Source organism: Dama dama, chromosome 3, assembly GCF_033118175.1.
Source record: "Dama dama isolate Ldn47 chromosome 3, ASM3311817v1, whole genome shotgun sequence".
Taxonomy (NCBI): Eukaryota; Metazoa; Chordata; class Mammalia; order Artiodactyla; family Cervidae; genus Dama; species Dama dama.
This window is the reverse complement of record NC_083683.1, coordinates 23,838,163-23,858,060: the sequence shown is the minus strand read 5'-3', so window position 1 is coordinate 23,858,060 and position 19,898 is coordinate 23,838,163. Positions and strand designations below refer to the sequence as shown.

Here is a 19,898-nt window from a genome sequence, read left to right as displayed (position 1 = left end):
CTGAAGCGAGCACAAGTTCACTCTTTTAGACAGAAATCACACAATGCACCGACTGCTTCAAAATAACTCAGCCTGTCTGTGGCTACTGCTGAGAGCCTAATGCTGAGGAATAGTGCCTTTGAACTTCTTGGAGGCTCCTTGAGTGAGAGGATCTGAGTGCATGCTGAGCTGCTTCAGTCATGTTCAACTCTTCATGGCCCTGTGGACTGTAGCCAGCCAGGCTCCTCTGTCTCTTGCATCTCCTGCATTGGCAAGTGGGTTCTTTACCAGTAGCGCCATCTGGGAAGAGAGGATCTGAGACACCCTTTATCTCTTAAAATGATCTTTTGTGTGACTAAAAACCAGTGACCTTTTGATCTCTTTGAAGTTTTAACAAAAGGTTGCAGAGTTACTTCCTGGGTATCTTTCTCTAGAGCAGGATTTCCTGACAGTGTTCAGAAGCCACCTCCTAGGATTAATATTTTTTAACCACCTGGGGTAGATGAAGATTTTTAAAATCATCAAGTCCTGATCCTTTTTTATTTAACAATATTTCTGCTACATTCTCTCTCTCCCTGACATTTTGCATTTTGCTACATGTACCAAAACCAGTGTCACCTCTAGCACTTTGCTTAGAAACCACCTTAACTATATACAGCAAATTCACCACTTACAAGTTTCACTTTCAACATAACTGCAGGAGACAATTCCACTAAGTTTTTTGTCACTACATTGCAAGCATTCTCCTTCCTCTAGTTTCCAATACCGGGCTCCTCACTTCTTTCTGAGGTCTTCAGAGTATCCTCAGTGTCCGTATTTCTACCGATAGTCATGGTGAGTCCAGTCATGATGATTAAATTTCTCTATCATGCTCTTCAACATTCTTCCGGTCTCCACCCATCACTTAGTTCCAAAACCACAGACACATTTTTAGGTATTTGTTATATCAGCGTCCCACTACTAGGTACTAAAATCTGTATTAGCTTTCTATTTCTATGTAACGAACCCCATAAACTTCTCAGTTTAAAACAACACACATTATCTCTTGTTTCTGTGGGTCAAGAGTTCAGGCACAGCTTAGTTGGAGTTGCCACTTTGGGGTCTCACATTGAACATTTGATTAGGTTCTGTTTCCATGTGGAAGCTCAAGTAAAGAAGAATCTGCTTCCAAACTCTAGGTTGTTGGGAGAATTCATTTCCTTACCCTTGTTGGACTGAGAGTTTCAGAGGTTTTTGCTGGCTGTCAGCCAGAGGCTGTCCACCACTTACAGAGGCCACCTGAGATCCTTGCCATGTGGTTCTCTCTATAGGCAGTTCAAAACATAGCAGCTTGTGTCTTCAAAGCAGCAGCAATGTGAGAAAGAGCAATTCTGCTAATAAGATGAATTCTTTCCTAATGTAACACAGTGATGGGAGTGATGTATCCCATTGCATCTGCCATGTAATGTAAGTACGGGAGTAATGCCCTATAACCAAGCAGGGAGATCAAACCAGTCCATCTTAAAGGAAATCAAACCAGAATACTCTTTGGAAGAACTGTGGTGAAGCTGAAGCTCCAGTACTTTGGCCACTTGATGTGAAGAGCTGACTCATTGGAAAAGACCCTGATGCTGGAAAGATTGAAGGCAGAAGAGGGTGAAAGAGGATGAGATGGCTGGGTGACATCACCAATTCAGTGGACATGAACTTGGGCAAGCTCTGGGAGATGGTGAGAGACAGTGAAGCCTGGTTTGCTGCAGTCCATGGGGTCACAAATGAATCAGTGATGACTTGGCGACTGGACAATGACACCTGGCTGGAAGCAATTCACAGGCTCCACCTACATACAGGGATAGGAGCGTAAAGAAGGGCGCTCATGCCAGAAGGCAGGGGGCACTGGCAGTTACCTTAGGGTCTATCTGCCACACTGAGCAACGTGGGGTACAAACTCATGGATAAATGCTTCCCTCCCCTTCCCTCAGGCAGACAGCTCTAGGTGAATTCTAGAATACTGTTTGGAGATCTAGAAAACTGAACCCTGACTGCCTGCAGGAATGTCTAGGTTGATCATCTAGTTTTGAACTGGCTTTCCCTCCTTCCCTCTTTTAGTTTCCTGGTTTTTCATTCTTATTCATTGGGATCTCTGTCCAACATCAACTACCTGCACATAAGTTATAGTCATAGACTCTAATTTCTGGAAGGAAGTCAGGTTAAGGAAGAAGGAATGAATAAACCTATATAGATAGTACATTGCAAAATAGGAGGGATAGTAAGCAGGAGACACATCCCTCAACCCCATATAATTTCTCCAGACTATCTTTAATAAAGCGATGCTAAGACTTCATGAAACAAAGCACGCGATGGGCTTCCCTCGTGGCTCCGCGGTAAAGCATCCGCCTGCCAATGCAGGAGACACAGGTTCCATCCCTGGTCCGGGAAGATCCCACATACCACAGAGCAGCTAAGTCCACGCGCCACAACTATACTGAGCCTGTGCTCTAAGAGCCTGGGAGCCACGACTACTGAGCTCACATGCCCCCCCAGAGCCTGCCGGGCTCCCCTGGAAGAGGAGCCCCTGCAATGACAAGCCTGCATGCTGCGCCTAGAGAGGGGCCCCCACTCAGCAAAGAAGATGCAGCACAGCCAAAAATACATACATTTTTTAAATGAAAAAAAAAAAAGAAAGCACAGAAGAGTTTTGTAAGATACTCCCTCCTTCATAAAGTCAGAACTTACCCTGGGCTGGGCTAGCAAGTGGAGCTTAATTAGTTTCTGTTGTAGAGAGAGAGAGCTTTATCCAGTAAACCGAGTAAAGTGTAATGGCTCAAGAAGAATGACAAGTATTTAAATATAGAGAAGAAAGCTATTAAAGAACATTTGTCACCAAAAAAGAGCTAGTTTTCTTCAGTTAGCTCTCTTTTTTCAGCGCCTGTCATCTGATGTGATGACCATTCACTGTACTTTGGCCAAGTCATCTGTCAAATCATTGATTGTCAGGTCCTGAGTTTGGGGATAGTATGGATCTATCCCCAAGATAGACACTTGGGGAAAGAGTTCTGAGGAAGAAAAACCAGAGGGGTACTCATTATAAGGATTCGAGTCAGAGTCATATGGACACCATGTGTAGCACAGTGAATTATTGTGGTCTTCACATAAAACTTCTAGATTTGTTGCCTTAAGATTGCACTGTTTGCATGGTCAGAGTTCTCATTTCCTTTGCCTAAAATGTGAGTTAGAACTCTGAAATGTCTAAAGGTAGGTGACGGTCTTTAGTTGGTTGAGTTGTATGAACAGGCCCGGTACTGAGCTAATTGCTGTGCATGTAATTTCACAACATCTTTGTGAGGACAGATGCTATTATTATCCCTTCCTCTAAATGTGGGGAAACTGTCAACGTCAGGATATTGAGTAATTTGCCCAAGGTCATAACAGCTAGTGAATGACGGAGCTAAGGCCCAAGCTCATGTCTGCTTACTCTGAAGTTAAGGGCTTTCACCCCTGCGTCACACTGCTCTCTCGGCTTGCAAATAGGAAGTCTCAATTTTAAAAGAATTTAAGTTTTTACATAGTTCCCTTCAGTCACTTAAACTACTGAGCCTAAAATTTCTGTTTTTCTCTGAAAAAATGCAATCTACTCTAGTGACAGAAAGCACATCAGTACTTGAGGGTGGGAGAAGGATGGGAGAGGCAGGAGGAAGGAGGAAGGAAATACAAAGTGGCATGAAAACACTTTGAGGGGTGACAAATATGTTCTCTATCTTGAGTAAAATGATGGTGTCATGGTTGTATACATATGTCAAAACTTATCAAATTATACTTTAAATATGTACAGTTTACTACATGTCAATTATACTTCAAATTGCAGATGAAGATGTAAGAATCAAGAAATTAAAGTGTCTTGTCTAAGATTAGCCAGACAGATAGTATCAGAGGTAGAATAAAAATACAGCATCCAAGATTCTAGAACAAGTGCTTTTTAATCCCTCTCAATTTGATGTTATTCCCATTTGGTTCCAAAAAGAATTTAAAGAGACATAAAATATGACATGAAAGAAAGAAGAGGATCATGCTTAAGAGAACTATGGGTTAATTTATCTCAACTGAGCACTGGAAACCTATGGTGAATTCATTAGATGAAAAGTTCAATGCATCTCTTTAGAAGTTTATCATCATATGCAATTTACTGAGAAATACGTATTTTTAGGAAATCTAAAATCTGTGTGACCAGCAGGGGGCAACTAAATACTTCAGAAACAACATCTTGCACAGGAGAACAAATTATAATTGGAGACTGTTAGCATCTCAGCAGTGTAGAACTGAATTTCTTCTAAAATGATAATTAACACCTAGCCACACATTCTCACAACACTGAATTTGTGAAGATAATTAGAACACTCCCCTAAGAAGACAGACCACATTCTAAGCCTATATGTGGCAGATTGTTTTAGCTGTTTTTTCAGTCTGCTAAGATTTTTGCAAAAATCTATGTATTTTATAATAGAATTTTTTAAAAATTTTTCTTGTATTACAAAAAATATAGGGAATTCCCTCGTTGTCTAATGGTTAGGACTTGACATTTTCACTACCAAGGTCCAGGTTCAATCCCTAGTCAGGGAACTAAGATCCCAAAAACCATGCAGCATGGCCAAAACAAAAAAGAAAATGTAATATACAAAAAAAGAAAATATAATAAACATTGACTTATTTCTGTATGTTATTCTAGGATGCTGCTTTTTTTATCTGAAATCAAAATAGAGCTTGTATAGGATCTTGTTTTATACACACACACACACACACACACACACACACACACACATACAGAGAGAGAGAAAGATTTATTTATTTTAAGGAATTGGTTCAAGCAATTGTGAAGACTCAGAGAGGAATTGCAGTTCAAGACCAAAAGTAGTCTGCTGGCAGAATTCCTTTTCAGTTGGAGGAAGTCGGTTTTTGTTCTATCAAGGCTCTCAACTGATCAGTGAGGCCCACCCACGTTATGGAGGGAGATCTGCTTTCCTTAAAGCCCACCAGTTTAAATGTGAATCTCAGTCAGAAACATCTTCACAGAAACATCCAGAGTTAAGTTTGACAAAATATCTGGGCACTGTGGCCCAGTCAAGTTGACACATAAAATTGACCATCACAGTTGTTCTATCTGTTTATAGGAATAGATCTATATGGTCAAATAATCTAAACCTTCTCCGTATGGAACTGCAATGCCTGACACAAAGATAGCATTCAGTAAATGTATGCTGATTTGAATTGAACTGAATTTATGTCAATTGAATTAAATATCCTCCAGTGATGGCTAGGTTCTGCCAGGCTTCCAGTGTGATATTGGTAGGTTATATAGGATAGAGTTTAGGCACTGGAATCAGAGTATCCTCTGATTACTACCATCAGTGCTATTAAAACTATTAATAATAGCTATTAATGGGCTTTCCTTGTAGCTCAGTTGGTAAAGAATCTGCCTGCAATGCAGGAGACCAGGGTTTGATTCCTGGGTCGGGAAGGATCCCCTGGAGAAGGAAATGGAAACCCACTCCAGTATTCTTGCCTGGAGAATCCCACGGACAGAGGAGCCTGGTGGGCTACAGTCCGTGGGGGTCACAAGAGTTGGACACGACTTGGTGACTAAACCACCACCACCATTAATGGTATTCATCGCTAGTGTTAATTAGTATTCCATTCTCTTTCCCTCTGGGTACTCAGTGGGTGGACTGTGTATCCTGCAACTGGATGGGGCCGTGTGACTCAGTTTGGCCCATGAAATACTGTGGAACTGATATGTGTCTGTTTTAGAATGAGGGCATGTGAGGCCCGTATGAAATTCCCGTCTTTCTTCCCCTGCTGGGGCAATCACAGAAGGAGACTTAAGTTAAGATGGTGAGCCCACAAGGTTGAAAGAGCCTGGGTTATTATGTCACCATGTGGAGAACAGTTGTCTGCAGCTAAAGCCAATTTTTTGGAACAAGAAATAAATCTGTGTTCAGTTAAACCACTGACTTGTTTTTCAGCTGCAGTGTAACCTAGACTATTCTGTCTCACAGATTTGTTTTGATGATTCAATTGGATATTTTATGCGAATTTCTTGACTGATAAGTAATTAGCACCCAAATGTTATGATTATTATATTGAGTGAATCACATTGTCTTCGAATAAAAAACATTGCTTGGCTGTTGATCATTATAACAATCAAAACTCACAACAGTCAGAGTACCAGGGAACTTTTGTTTAAAGTATTCTAACTCTAAACTTCCACTTACAACGTTGCCTGATACACAGTAGGAATTCACAAATAAAGAACAAATTCCTATTTTACTGCTCCTCTGATAATTGCTATCGTTCTTTCCTGGGATCCTTTATTCCCTTATTGTCAGGCTGGTAAGATTTTATTTTCCAAGACCAAAGTTCTTACTAAACAGCCATTTTTGGATAGAATTGTCCTGTCAATAATGGGGATTAGGCAGTGATAGGTGCCTACATGTCTTAACTTTCTTCTGAATTGAGAACCAATTAACAGGGAGCCAGAGAGAGGGAAAAAACAAAACAAAAGAATACTCTTTCTTACTGATAAAGCTGCTTGGACAATATGAGTTCAGTGTACAGTTATGACCAAGATTTTCAATATTCCTCCGCAAGTCCAAATGGGAAATGACATACCAGTGGAAAATTTCAGTTTGCAGGACAGATTAACTTAGGCAGAGTCAACACTTCACACTCAGTGTGGTCAACAGTAGAAGGAGGAAAGTTTAGGCCTCAGAAAGTGCTAATCGCTCAGTCGTGTCTGACTCTTTGAGATCCCATGCTCCTCTGCCCATGAAATCCTACAGGCAAGAATACTGGAGTGGGTTACCGATTCCTTCTCAGGGGGTCTTCCTGACCCAGGGATCAAACCCGGGTCTCTGGCATTGCAGGCAGTTTCTTTACCATCTGAGACACCAGGCCTCCATCTAGAAGGTAAGCATGGGCTTGATTCACATGGGTTTAGTTTATTGTACAGAATGAGACAGATCAGAACATAATCTGTTGTGGATAGATAGATTTGAAAAATATGGCAAGAATGGGGTGAATTTTATTTTCATCTCCCCAAATCACTAATTAAATAAAATGCTCTTTCAACCTACAGAAGGTGGCAGAAATAAAAATGGAAGTTACTAAAGAACCATGGAAGTTCTAAAAGAACCATATTACTATTTTAAGAGCCAGGTAAGGGAGCACCTAAACAAATGAAACAAACATGAACAAATCTAAAGGGAGAAATAGTTTCTGCCCAAAGGCAAACAGGAGACAAAGAAGTTGTTAATTAGTGATGACTGCGAAAGTGAAAAGTCTGTGCTGGCTTGGCGCTAATGTAACCCTTCTGAGCCACAGGTTAGAGGCATGGGCCCAGGAAACTCGCGGGCAAGGAGAGGCTCTAGAGAAATAACCAGCTAGGCTGGTGCCCTGGCGAACTCCCAAGCTGGAATGCATAGACTTGGGTTGATGATTATTCAGAAGCTGTATGTGGGCTCACTAGGAAATAGAGATTTTTTTTTTCAAATAAGCTTTTGTCATTATAAAGGTAGTACCTGCAAAGTAGAATGTTGGATCTATTGGGCTGTCTAAAAAGTTCATTTTTTTTATTAAAAATAATTTAAATTTTTATTTAAAAATGAAAGACACATTTGTCACTTTCACCAAGAACTTTATTGAACAACATATTCACAGTTTTGTTTCATTGTGCTGTGCTGTGCCGCATTGCTCAGTCATGTCCAACTCTTTGAGACCCCATGGACTGTAGCCCACCAGGCTCCTCTGTCCATGGGATTCTCCAGGCAAGAATACTGAAGTGGGTTGCCATCCCCTCCTGCAGGGTATCTTCCCAACCCAGGGATCAAACCCAGGTCTCCCGCATTGCAAGCAGATTCTTTACCATCTGAGCCACCAGGGAAGCCCCAAACACTGGAGTGGGTAGCCTATCCCTTCTCCAGATCTTCCTGACCCAGGGATTGAGCTGGGGTCTTCTGCATTGCAGGCAGATTCTTTACCAGCTGAGCTAGCAGGGAAGCCCTTTGTTCCAATACCTTCTGCCATTTTTCAGGCAACTTCAACTTTCATCTTCCCAAAACTCCTTATCTTTTCAAGCAAAAAACTGTTCCAGGTGCCTTTGACAATCTTCCAGGGGATTGAAATTTTTTCCATTAAGAGAATTTTATAAAGACTGAAAATAAATGGACATCTGAAGGTGCAATGTCTGGTGAACACAGCCAATGAATCAGAACTTCCCAGTCAAGCTATAATGTTTTTTGCCTGGTCATCAAAGAAACATGTCATCTTGAGCTATCCTGAAGGAAAATCATGCATTTCCTTTTGACTAATTCCAGACACTTCCTGTTAAGTGCTGCTTTCTGTGGGTCTAATTGGAAACAGTACTTGTTGGAAGTAATTATTTGATTTTCCAGAAGGAGCTTATTATAACAGAGCTCCAATCCCACCATATATACAACATCACGTTTTCCAGATGAAGATTGGACTTCAGTGTGGGTGGTGGTGGTTCATTTTGCTTGCCCCAGGATCTCTCCCATTCCATATTACTGTAATGTATTCACGTTCACTGCTCATCACGATTTGTTTTTAAAACAGACATTTTTGTTATGTTTAAGTTGAGAATACCATGCAGAAATAGTCAAGAAAGTTTTTTTCACCTGACCTATGTGGAACCCAAACATCAAAGTGATGAACACAACCACGCTGGTGCAAACGGTTCTCAGCGCTTGATTTGGATGTTTTAAGCACATCGGCTGTCTCTCATATGGTGTAATGCTGGTTGTTCTCAATGTCTTGATTTGATCACTATTAACCAACTGGTCTGCCTGACCGTGGAGCATCATCCGGCGAGAAGACTCCAGCATGAAACTTCGCTAACCACGTTTAAAAAATATTTCTTTATTCGCTTATTTGTGGCTGCGCTGGGTCCTTTCTCTAGGTGCACCGGGTAGGGGCCACTCCCTAGCTGCGGTGTGCGGGCTTCTCTTGTTGTGGAACATGGGCTCTAGGGCATGCAGTCTTCAGTGTTGAGGCTCCTGAGCTGCAGGACACAGCCTCAGGAGCTGTGGCACAGGGGCTTCATTGCACAGCCTGTGGGATCCTCCCAGACCAGGGATCGAACCCGCGTCTGTTGCATTAGCAGGCAGACTCTTTACCACTGAGCCACAGAGAAGCCCTGCAAACCACTCGTGACACGTTCAGTCATAGTGCCGTCTGCATACCCTGCACAATCTCTTTTTGTGTTTCAGTTGTGTTTTTACCTTTCTTGAAATAACAAAGCATAATGTGCTGAAAATGTTGCTTTTTTTCTTTCATCTTTGATATTAAAATGGCTACACAAAGAAGTCATTGAGTTAGATGGCATCACCAATTCAATGGACATGAGTTTGAGCAAGCTCTGGGAGATGGTGAAGGACAGGGAAGCCTGGAGTGCTGCAGTCCACGGGGTCACAAAGAGTTGGACACGACTGAGTGAAGAACAATGACAACACTTTTGTGTTGTTTTGTGCTTTTTAGCTACCAATTTAGATGTTTTTTAAAAAAAAATGCCTGCTGATAAGACAGCTTTCACAATACAAGCTAACAAAATTGTTTTGAATGAAGTTAAAAAGGATTGAGTGCTACTAGAGCCATCTTATGGATAAAAGTAACAAAACTTCTGGCCAACCCAGTATATATAAGCAAAACAGGAAAATGAAAACAACTATATTCCCTACCCAGATGTTTACCACTGTTAACAGTTTATTGTATATCTTTATTTATCCCTATATAGGCATATAAATATTATATAAATATGTATTTTTTAATTGAAGTGGCTTTATCATACTTGATGTACAGTTTTGTAACTTAGCCACTTTTTAAAAATTAAAAATCTCCACCTTTCCAGATCAATACATTTTCATCTTATCTAAAACCCCAATTCAGTTTTCTCATTAGTCCCCAAAATATCTTCACTTTGAAAATAGTAACTGAAAGCCAAGAATTATTATTATTTTTCCTTTCCTATAGGAACCATATTTCAGGATAACCAAAGTGTTCCGAGTAATAAAGTTTACTGAAGAATGTCAGAATAGGGCAGAAATAATTAAATTATAATTATTTTATAGTTATTGAAATTATTGGCTCACATGAGGGTTTTAAATGAGTTTTAGAGGATGAGCTTCATATTTGAAGAGGAAATAGACATCTCTGTAGTATCAGAGTAATGTCATACAAATTACTTCTTAGTCACAAGTTCATAAAGTGAGGATAAGCCTGCCATATCATTAATTCAGTTATCAGTTTAAGTGTCAATAATTGTCATCAAATATCATGAAAGATACTAGATAAAAATATACTACATCATCTACAAGTATTCCAAAATGTAAACCTTGAACACATCAAGTCTTAACATTTAATGTCTTTCAGAGAAAGTGTGCAAAAAGTCAGTTTTACAACTATAAAAAATCATATTCTGGGTTGCTAAGCAAACGGGAAGGCAAAATAAAAAAAAAAATAAAGAGATGTATGCATTGTGCTTAGGGATAAATTTTGTTTTACTATGACTCACTGTACTTAAGAAATGAGTTTGGCAAGAGGTGACCAACTTAGTGTGTTGACTCCAAGCATCATAACAGAGCTGGTGGGAAATCTTACTTGAATGGAAAACACAACTCTGAATCTGAGTCAATCGCCTGGTTGCTGAAGAAATGTCTTTCATTATTACATTACATGTGAGATCCTTATATCTGAAATGAGGATTGTCCAGATTCTTAAATAAACCTGCTCCCATGGCCTGAAGTTATGCTTCTCTATGTATCATTTGTAATTCTTAGAATTAGGCCAGTTGATGGAAAAGTTTGGTATCAAAGGTAAGTTGGTGGGGTATTTAGTCTCTGTATTAGTCTCCTTCAATTGAGTTGAGTGAAAATACAGTTAGTAACATTGTATAGAATGTGGTATTTCCAAAAGATTGTAATGGTAAGAGTTTCTATTTCTTGAGTTCTATGATTCCTATAACAACATTGTAAAATATGCTTTTAAAATATCCACTTTACAGATGAGGAAAAGATCTTTGGTGAGGTCACATAGCTAATACATGACATGGTTAGGATTAGAATCGAGATCTGTCTGATTTTAGAGTTGGAGCTCAACTCCTCTACACTATACTACTTTGGTGAGTCAAATTTATATTAATAAACTTTGTAACATTGATTGAAAATGATTTTTGAGATTTTTGGGGACCTAATAGTCATACTAACTTAAAACAGTTTCTAAATTATCATTAGTAACCTAATGGGATTTCTATGCATGAAATAAATGTACTTAGTTCTTGTCAAATATTAGCACCAAAGAAATAAAACATTAACAGAATATTTTTGATTTTCTTTCAGATGTCAGTGCTATTCAAGGCAAAGCCTAAGCTTTTACTTGACATTTTGGGCTACTTTTTATGAATCTGACAGTTGTGCATTTGGAATCTGTTCAAATTCTATTTGTAGCTAAATCATGTGAGTGCCAAGAAGATCAGTACAACTGTTTGTTAGCATCTCTAGAGTAATCTTTATTTGTAAAATGTTTTATATAAATTTAAAGATGTTAACATGCTCAATCAGATCTATTTGCCACAGGTTGTATAATGTTAGGCTTTTCACAATAGTTTAACAGAGGTTTGGAGCAAATAATAGGTAGCATGAGCTGCTTTTGATTTGAATACTTTTACTCAAAAATTATAGATGTGATAAAGAGGAAACAATTTTTATATTTTGTTAAGGGTAGAAAATAAGTAATAGTTGTAGAGTACATTCCCATTAGCCTCACCTATAGGTAGATAAAAGAAAGTTACATGTTTTAAAGGGTTTTTTTCTTTTTTTAAAGCAGGGGGCACAGTTATAGTTGAGAATATGTTTCTTTAAGAAATGAGACATTTTGGGACTTCCCTGGTGGTCCAGTGGCTAAGACTCCATATTCCCAGTGCAGGGGACCAAGTTTGATCCCTGGCTGGGGAAGTAGATCCCACAGGCTAAGAGTAGATCCCACAACTAAGAGTTAGCATGCAGCAACTAAAGATTTTGCATGCTGCAACAAAGATCTCATGTGCTCCAGCTAAGACCAGGTACAGCCAAACAAATAAATAAAAAAAAAAAAGAGACATTTAAAAAATAGATTATCACACTTAAAACAATAATTCTTTAATATCATGTATCATGAAGTCATGGCAGAGGATGAGATGGTTGGATGGCATCACCAACTCGATGGACATGAGTTTGAGCAAGCTCAGGAGTTGGTGATGGACAGAGAAGCCTGATGTGTGGCAGTTATGGGGTCACAAAGAGTCAGACACGACTGAGCGACTGAACTGAACTGAAGTGAACATGAAGTCAGTATTAAAATTTCCCTGTTGTTTTTGTTTAGTCGCTAAGTCGTGTCCAACTCTTTGTGACCCCATGGACTATGGCCCGCCGGGCTCCTCTGTCCATGGAATTTTCCAGGCAAGAATACTGGAGTGGGTTGCATCTCCTCCTCCAGGGGATCTTCCAGACCCAGGGCTCGATCCCTGGTCTCCTGCTTGGCAGGCGGGTTCTTTACCACTGAGCCACCCGGGAAGCCCCAAATTTCCCTAATATCCCACTAATGTCTTTTTATAGAAGTGGTTTGTTTGAATCAGAGGTCCATAAATTGCATTTGGTCTGATGCATCTCTTTTAACCCACGACAGTGCCTCTTTTCTTTTCCTTGCCTTCCTTTGTGAATAAAGGTCATTATCTCCCAGAATTTTCCCTGTTCTTAGGTTAGATCCTTGTTTTTATATAGGGTACTATTTTTGTAACAATATAAGAAAGGAGGGGAGAGTTAGAATGCAAATAATGTCAGGTCCAAGACATGGGTGATAGCAAAAAGTAGCGGGAAGTAATCAACAACGAAGGACCACTAGGGGTGCAATCTTCAGCCATCTCTGGAAAGGAGTTGGCATTCAAAGACAAAGTCTTAAATGGGGCTGTGTCAACTCCAGTTCATTTCTAAGAAGGGGTTACCGAGGTTTATGGCTAAAGGAAATGACTGGGGGAATGGACTGGGAGCCTCATTTAGCTGTGCATGTAAGCATACTAGACAAAAGTAAAGTTCCCAAAGGAGCTGACTGCAAACGAGTAGAGAGGAGTATCAACAAGACCTGGAACAGAGGGATGACCCTGGCAGGAATGCACTGGGCAGATGCTATTGGAGCACGGGGAGGTACTTTCTTCCTTCACTTTGTCGCCTCTGGGTGCCAGTGCTCTGGAGGGGTAGGAGAGACAGTACCTACCTAGAATGCCTGGCAGAAGTCATCTAGGTACGCAGGACCTGTCCTTGTTGGGAGGGGTGGGCAGATGGCTGCTACCTGATAATGTTGGCATCGGGCCCCTTCATTCCAGCGGGTAACAGCAGAAAGGACAGTTCTGAAACACTGTCAGTTTACAGGCGAGGCCTCTTGCTATCTTCTCACTCATTTCAGGAAGGAGGTGGAGTAACATCGATTCTTGACAAATTTTTTTTGAAAGAGAATGGGTCTCAGTCCTGGTAAAACTGATAACTTATTAAATCGAAGAATTAAAGTACAATCTGGTTTAAAAAAACTGAATTACTTGTGGCCTCTCAGAAAGTTTATAGATATGTAAATACAAGCTGAACAAAGTTAACTGGAATAATCTATACTAGTAATATGTAATCTTTTATATGTTAAAAGGTTCAAAGAAATAAAAGTCATTTGAGCATTCTGCAATGAAATTATAGTTTTATTAGAAAGTATTATAGAAGAAAGTATATTTTGAATAACATCATGGTGGTTGAGGGAAAGAGAGCAAAGCTTTGGTGAAAAAAATGAGGTAAAACTTGTTTACCGTCTTTGCATTACAGTTGCCACAATTTTAGAACCTTAAGGGATTGTGTGGCCCATGTTTCCCATCTTTACATAATTATGATAAACAGCTTTTTATAGACCCTCGAAAACTGGAATGAAAAACATATTTAGAACTTGTAATATGTAGTGGGGTAGTCATCAGAAAGAGATGGGTTCTTCTTTTAAAATTTTATTTGCAGCTTAGAGTGCCCTCTGAGCTGAATTAAAACTCAGGAGTCAACCCTAACACCTGAGCATAAATTTATAACTATTTCCAGAGATGTATTAAAAGTCATAGCATGCACCTAACTTTGAATAGGCAATGTGGGTGGAAAGAGTAGGCAGAGATTTTCAACAAGATTTAATTGTCCTTAACCTCTGAATATGTAATTACATAATTCATTATGATGAACTTTCATTTTTAGACTTCTGTGGTGGGAATCACTGATGCTTCATAGTTATGTGAAAAACAGTAATAATTCTGTTTTTTATTATTCCAAATCATGATCTCCTAAATATATGCTAATTTCTTAGCCTGATTATTAGTGAATCATCTTCATTGGTACATTATGCAAATTTGAACTAAGAATGTCATTATGAAGAAATGCACTTAAAATGTGGCACCAGTACAGTTATTTAAAAAGAAAATGCCAATAAAATATTAATACAATTTTGCCTATATGGATGAAAAAAGAGAAAAAAAATGGAAATGTTTAGTGATTTTGCTTTTAAAGGCATATTCTAGGTGGAGATAATAATACAAATGGGTGACATAGTTGGTCTGATGAGGTTTGTTGAATAGTAACTGTAAAGTGAGAATTTGATTGGACTTATCCTGCTGTTAGGCATATGGATGATTATTTTTCATTTAAAATATTAAAATAATTTTAACAGTTCTGTTTTGCATAGTCAATAGTTTTTATATTTATGCAAATAGTGCCACTTTCAAATGTCTTTCTTTCAGCCTCAACTCTCAGACCTCCCATTTGGGATCATTTCATTTTTGTCTGAAGAAAGGTATTTCTTCTTTAGACTTTCTGTTGGTGAGAATCTATTATCAGCAAACTCTGCTCTTGCTTGCCTGAAAATGCCTTTATTTTTGTGGCATTCCTGAAAGACATTTTCACTGGTTGTTGAATTGTAGACTGACAGTCATTTTCTTTTAGCCCATGGAGGATATTATTCCACTGCCTTTTGGTTTCTATTGTTACTGATGAAAAGTCAGTTATCAGACACTTTTGAGAATAATCTCTATTTTTTTCCTCTGCTACTTTTATGGCTTTCTTTTCTTTTCTTTTTCTTTTTGGTGTTCTATAGTGTCACTATAATGTATCTAAATATGCATTTATTATTCTTTAAATTGCTTGGGATTTGAGAGACTTTTTAGGATTGTGGGTTGGAGTCTTTCATCAGTTCTGGAAATTCTCATCCATTATCTTGTCAAATATTACCTCTACACAATATTCTCTTTCCTATTCTTTTGGAGCTATAATTCGAATTAGTTTAGATTTTCTCATAATGTCTTCCATATCAATTAACATCTCTTTTATATTTTTCTATTGCATTTGGGATAATTTCATCATCTCTGTCTCCTAGTTCCCTAGATCATACTTCTGCTCTGTCAAATAGACTAGTAAACTTGCCCACTGACAATTAAACTTGTCAATTTTTTCCAAATATCTGCAGTCTTTTTTTATAGTTTCTTCTCTGTACATATTTTCAAGCTTGTTTTTATTTTTTATTCATGTTTTATATGTAGAGTACATCATGAGAAATGCCAGGCTGGATGAAGCACAAGTTGGAATCAAGACTGCCAGAAGAAATATCAGTAACCTCAGATATGCAGCTGATACTACCCTTAAGGGAGAAAGTGAAGAGGAACTAAAGAGCCTCTTCATGAAGGTGTGAGAGGAGATTGAAAAAACTGGCTTAAAACTCAATATTCAAAAAACAAATCATAGCATCTGGTCCCATTACTTCATGGTAAATAGGAAACAGGGAGAGACTATTTTTCTGGGCTCCAAAATCACTGCAGATGGTGACTGCTGCCATGAAATTAAAAGATGCTTGCTCCTTGGAAGAAAAGCTATGACTAACCTAGACAGTGTATTGAAACGCAGAGACATTACTTTTTCAACAAAGGTCCATCTTGTCAAAGCTATGGTTTTTTCCAGTAGTCATATATGGGTGTGAGAGTTGGACCATAAAGAAAGCTGAGTGCCAAAGAATTGATGCTTTTGAACTGTGGTGTTGGGAGAAGATTCTTGAGAGTCCCTTGGACTGTAAGGAGATCCAACCAGTCCATCCTAAAGGAGATCAGTCCTGAATGTTCATCGGAAAGACTGACACTGAAGCTGAAACTCCAATACTTTGGCCACCTGATGCAAAGAGCCAACTCACTGGAAAAGACCCTTATGCTGGGAAAGACTGAAGGCAGGAGGAGAAAGGGAGGACAGAGGATGAGATGGCTGGATGGCATCACCAAGTCACAGGATATGAACTTGGGCAAGTTCCGGGAGATGGTGAAGGACAGGAAGCCTGGCGTGCTGCAGTCCTTGGGGTTGTGAAGAGTCGGACACGACTGAGCTCCTGGACAACAACAACAGTATATTTTGCAGTCTGTGGTTGGTAATTTCAGTAGTTGCAGCTGTTTTAAATCTGTTTCTGTTTAAGACAGTAAATTTTCTGTGTAGACTTGGGGATGGCTGTATATGCTATTATGGGGGAAGTTTATTTCTAGTACATATTTAAACTGAATGAATAATTCTTGGAACGCTTTCTCTGTGTGTGTGTGTGCCCATAGGGCAGGTCATAGCTTTTGTCTCTTATTAGATAAAGAAAATCGCATGTGAACTGGGTTTGGCAAATGTCCATAGGGTAAAAGCATGCTTTAGGATCTGCTCACCTCTCTAGGTTTCTGCCTTCACTTAATTTCTTTGACCTAATAATTTCTTTATTGCCAGTTAATAAATGAGATACCTAGTCCATAATATAGCCAAAAACAAAGCCTATGTTCTTCCTTAAAGTTTATTATCCAAACTTTCTTGGAAGGATATTTTCTTAAGATAAATAATAGTAAGCAGAAATGCTTAAAATCAATATGCAAATATTTTGCAAGCAAATCTGTAGATTTTAGAGGTAGACTTTCTTTTTAGTATAAATTTTATTTGAATGTTTATCAGATATCTGGCTGACTGTTTTATAGATATCTATCATTTCACTTTATTAAATAGAAGTTTACATATTGTTCTAGAGTGCATTTAGTCTTTGAACCACTAATCTGTTGGTTAAAATCCACTTTAGGTGATCTGAGAGGTTATGTTATTTAACAATTTCAAAAATCTCTGTAATTTAGAAGAAGAAATACTTATGTTTTACTCTTCTTTCACATTTATAGCTGCTCTAGGGTATTGGTCAGGGTATTGCTCCAGGGTAAAGGTCAATTTCAGGTCTGCTCCAGGGCATTGCTCCAGGGTAAAGGTCAATTTCAGGTCTGCTCCACGTATTTTCTCATTCTGAGACACTACTTGGAACACGCTTTGCTCATGGTAGGCAGTTCAAGACTAATGGATTACATTAAAAATTAAAGAAGTTAGCATGTGTCCCATCTACTCACAAACAACTGACTAAAGCAAGTCACATGACCAAGAGTAATACTACAGTCCACTTCATAGACTTCAAGATAACGTCAAAAACTTTATCTATGTCTGAAATTGCTCTCAATCTTCTTTGAAAAATTAGGATTTTAACCTAAAAGCCTCATCAGCAGTCTTTGGCAAGATAAGTGTCTAAATGGAAGGCTAATAGAAAAAAGCTCAGACTGTAAAGAATCTCCTGCAATTCAGGAGACCTGGATTCAATCCCTGGGTCAGGAAGATCCCCTGGAGAAGAGAATGCTTACACACTCCAGTATTCTTGCCTGGGAAATGCTACAGACAGAGGAGCTTGGTGGGCTACAGTCCATGGGATCACAAAGAGTTGGACAGTATTGAGTGGCTAACATTTTCTTTCAAAGGAAAAACCAAAATAAAATAAAAAGAAAAAAGAAAAAACCTAAACCCCTCAAGCCAAATCTCTCACATTCTACGTCAGAGTTTTCTATGGGAAAGATTATCATGACTGTCAGTGCTTAAACTGATTTGAAAAAAGAAAACTTTTCATTCTTAGAAATGTATAATTAATTAAACATTAGGCAAAAGAGATGGATTCTCATTGGAGTTTAAATAGGATAGTTATAATAAAAAGTTTTAGTTTAAAATACTGTTCTTAAAATCATTTTAAGAGTAGCAAATGCAGGGCCTCTCTTAACACAGAAAATGGAAGCTACCGAATACTTTTCAGTTACAGTACAATATCACATATTACAGTTTCTGCTTATGTTATGATTACATTGAAAATGCAAGATTGAATGATTATTTCCTGAAACCCTAGAATATCAGATTTGAAAGGACCTAAAAAGCATATATTTTTCAACTGTAATGCATTGAGATGCCATTTTGCTGCCATCGATTGTGATGTATGTTAAAATCATTAGTCATTCATGACAAATAACTATAATTAGCAATAGTTAAAATACAGAAGATTATGAAAGATATACTTGAAATCAAACAGAACCCTTAGAAGACTTTCCAGGGACAGACCCTGGAATCCTCTCTCCCACTCTTGTTTATAAAAAAGTTTTAGCTTTCTCCAAATTCCAAAGAGCAGATTTAATCAGAGCACTGAGAAAATGCAGAAACAAAGGAAACTGGTCAAGCAGGACAATAGAATAGTTCAGCCATAAAACAAAGTCAAGGACCTTTAGTTCCTCCTCGAGGGCTATAGATAATATCCCAAGCCATATCCTTGAGTTGTCTTGCAGATACTAAAATTCGCACCAGGTGAAAGAAGTTAACTGCTGACCTCCAGTACATAGAACCCAGACCGGTTGGACCAGAAAGATCATAATGTTGACTCTCAAATACCACCCTGTTTCCTCACCACCAATCAGAAGGATGTCCACAAACTGATCAGGCACCCTGAGACCCTCACCTTGCCTTTAAAAACCCTTCCCATTAGGGAGTTTGGGTCTTTTGAGCATGAGCTGCCTCTTCTCTTTGCTTGCCCCTACACTGGGCACCTTGCAAAAAACCCTGTACTTTCCTTCACCACAACTTGGTGTCAAGGAATGGCTTCACTGTGCACCAGTGAGGGGACCCAAATTTGGTTCTGTGATATATTAATTATTTACATTTGTCTTCCCTATTACATCTTCATTTTCACTTATGTACATGCTGGATGGGTGTGTGGGTGTGTGTGTGTGTGTGTGTGAGAGAGAGAGAGAGAGAGAGGAGTTATAGCTAGTTTGAAAACAATTTGCATAATCCTGGGTACACCATGACTATTTGTTTCAAATGTGAACATCATCCATTGGAAAAAAAGATTGCATATCATTCCTTAAAGAGCATGTAGTCCAACTCCCTTTTATCAGAACTTGAAATGCAGAGAGTAACTTATCTAGTTGCATATCTAATAAACCTAAGCTTCCTTGATTCCACTACAGTGCTTTCCATTTCAATAAATGATTTTATTTTCAACAGCCAGTGTAAGAAATGGTTGTCTGAGGAGGCCTTACAAATAAACATGAAAAGAAGAGACTTGAAAGGCAAAGGAGCAAAGGAAAGATATACTTATTTGAATTCAGAGTTTCAAAGAATAGCAAGGAGAGAGAAGAAAGTCTTCCTCAGTGATCAATGCAAAGAAATAGAGGAAAACAATAGAATGGGAAAGACTAGAGATCTCTTCAAGAAAATTAGATACCAAGGGAAATTTCATGCAAAGATGGGCACAATAAAGGACAGAAACGGTATGGACCTAACAGAAGTAGAAGATATTAAGAAGAGGTGGCAAGAATACACAGAACTATACAAAAAAGATCTTCACCACCCAGATAATCACAATGGTGTGACCACTCACCTAGAGCCAGACATCCTGGAATGTGAAGTCAAGTGGGCCTTAGGAAGCATCACTATGAACAAAGCTAGTGGAGGTGATGGAATTCCAGCTGAGATATTTCA

The 19,898-nt window shown here is 38.8% G+C and overlaps 1 long non-coding RNA gene across 1 annotated transcript in view; it reads left to right on the top strand.

The window, feature by feature from the left end:
* LOC133043736 (uncharacterized) overlaps positions 1 to 19,826 on the top strand; it is an 89,645-nt gene extending 69,819 nt beyond the window's left edge. The window contains exon 6 of the long non-coding RNA XR_009689762.1: positions 15,602 to 19,826. This is a non-coding gene — a long non-coding RNA (uncharacterized LOC133043736). The remainder of the gene's footprint in view (positions 1 to 15,601) is intronic.
* Positions 19,827 to 19,898: the final 72 nt, after the last annotated feature.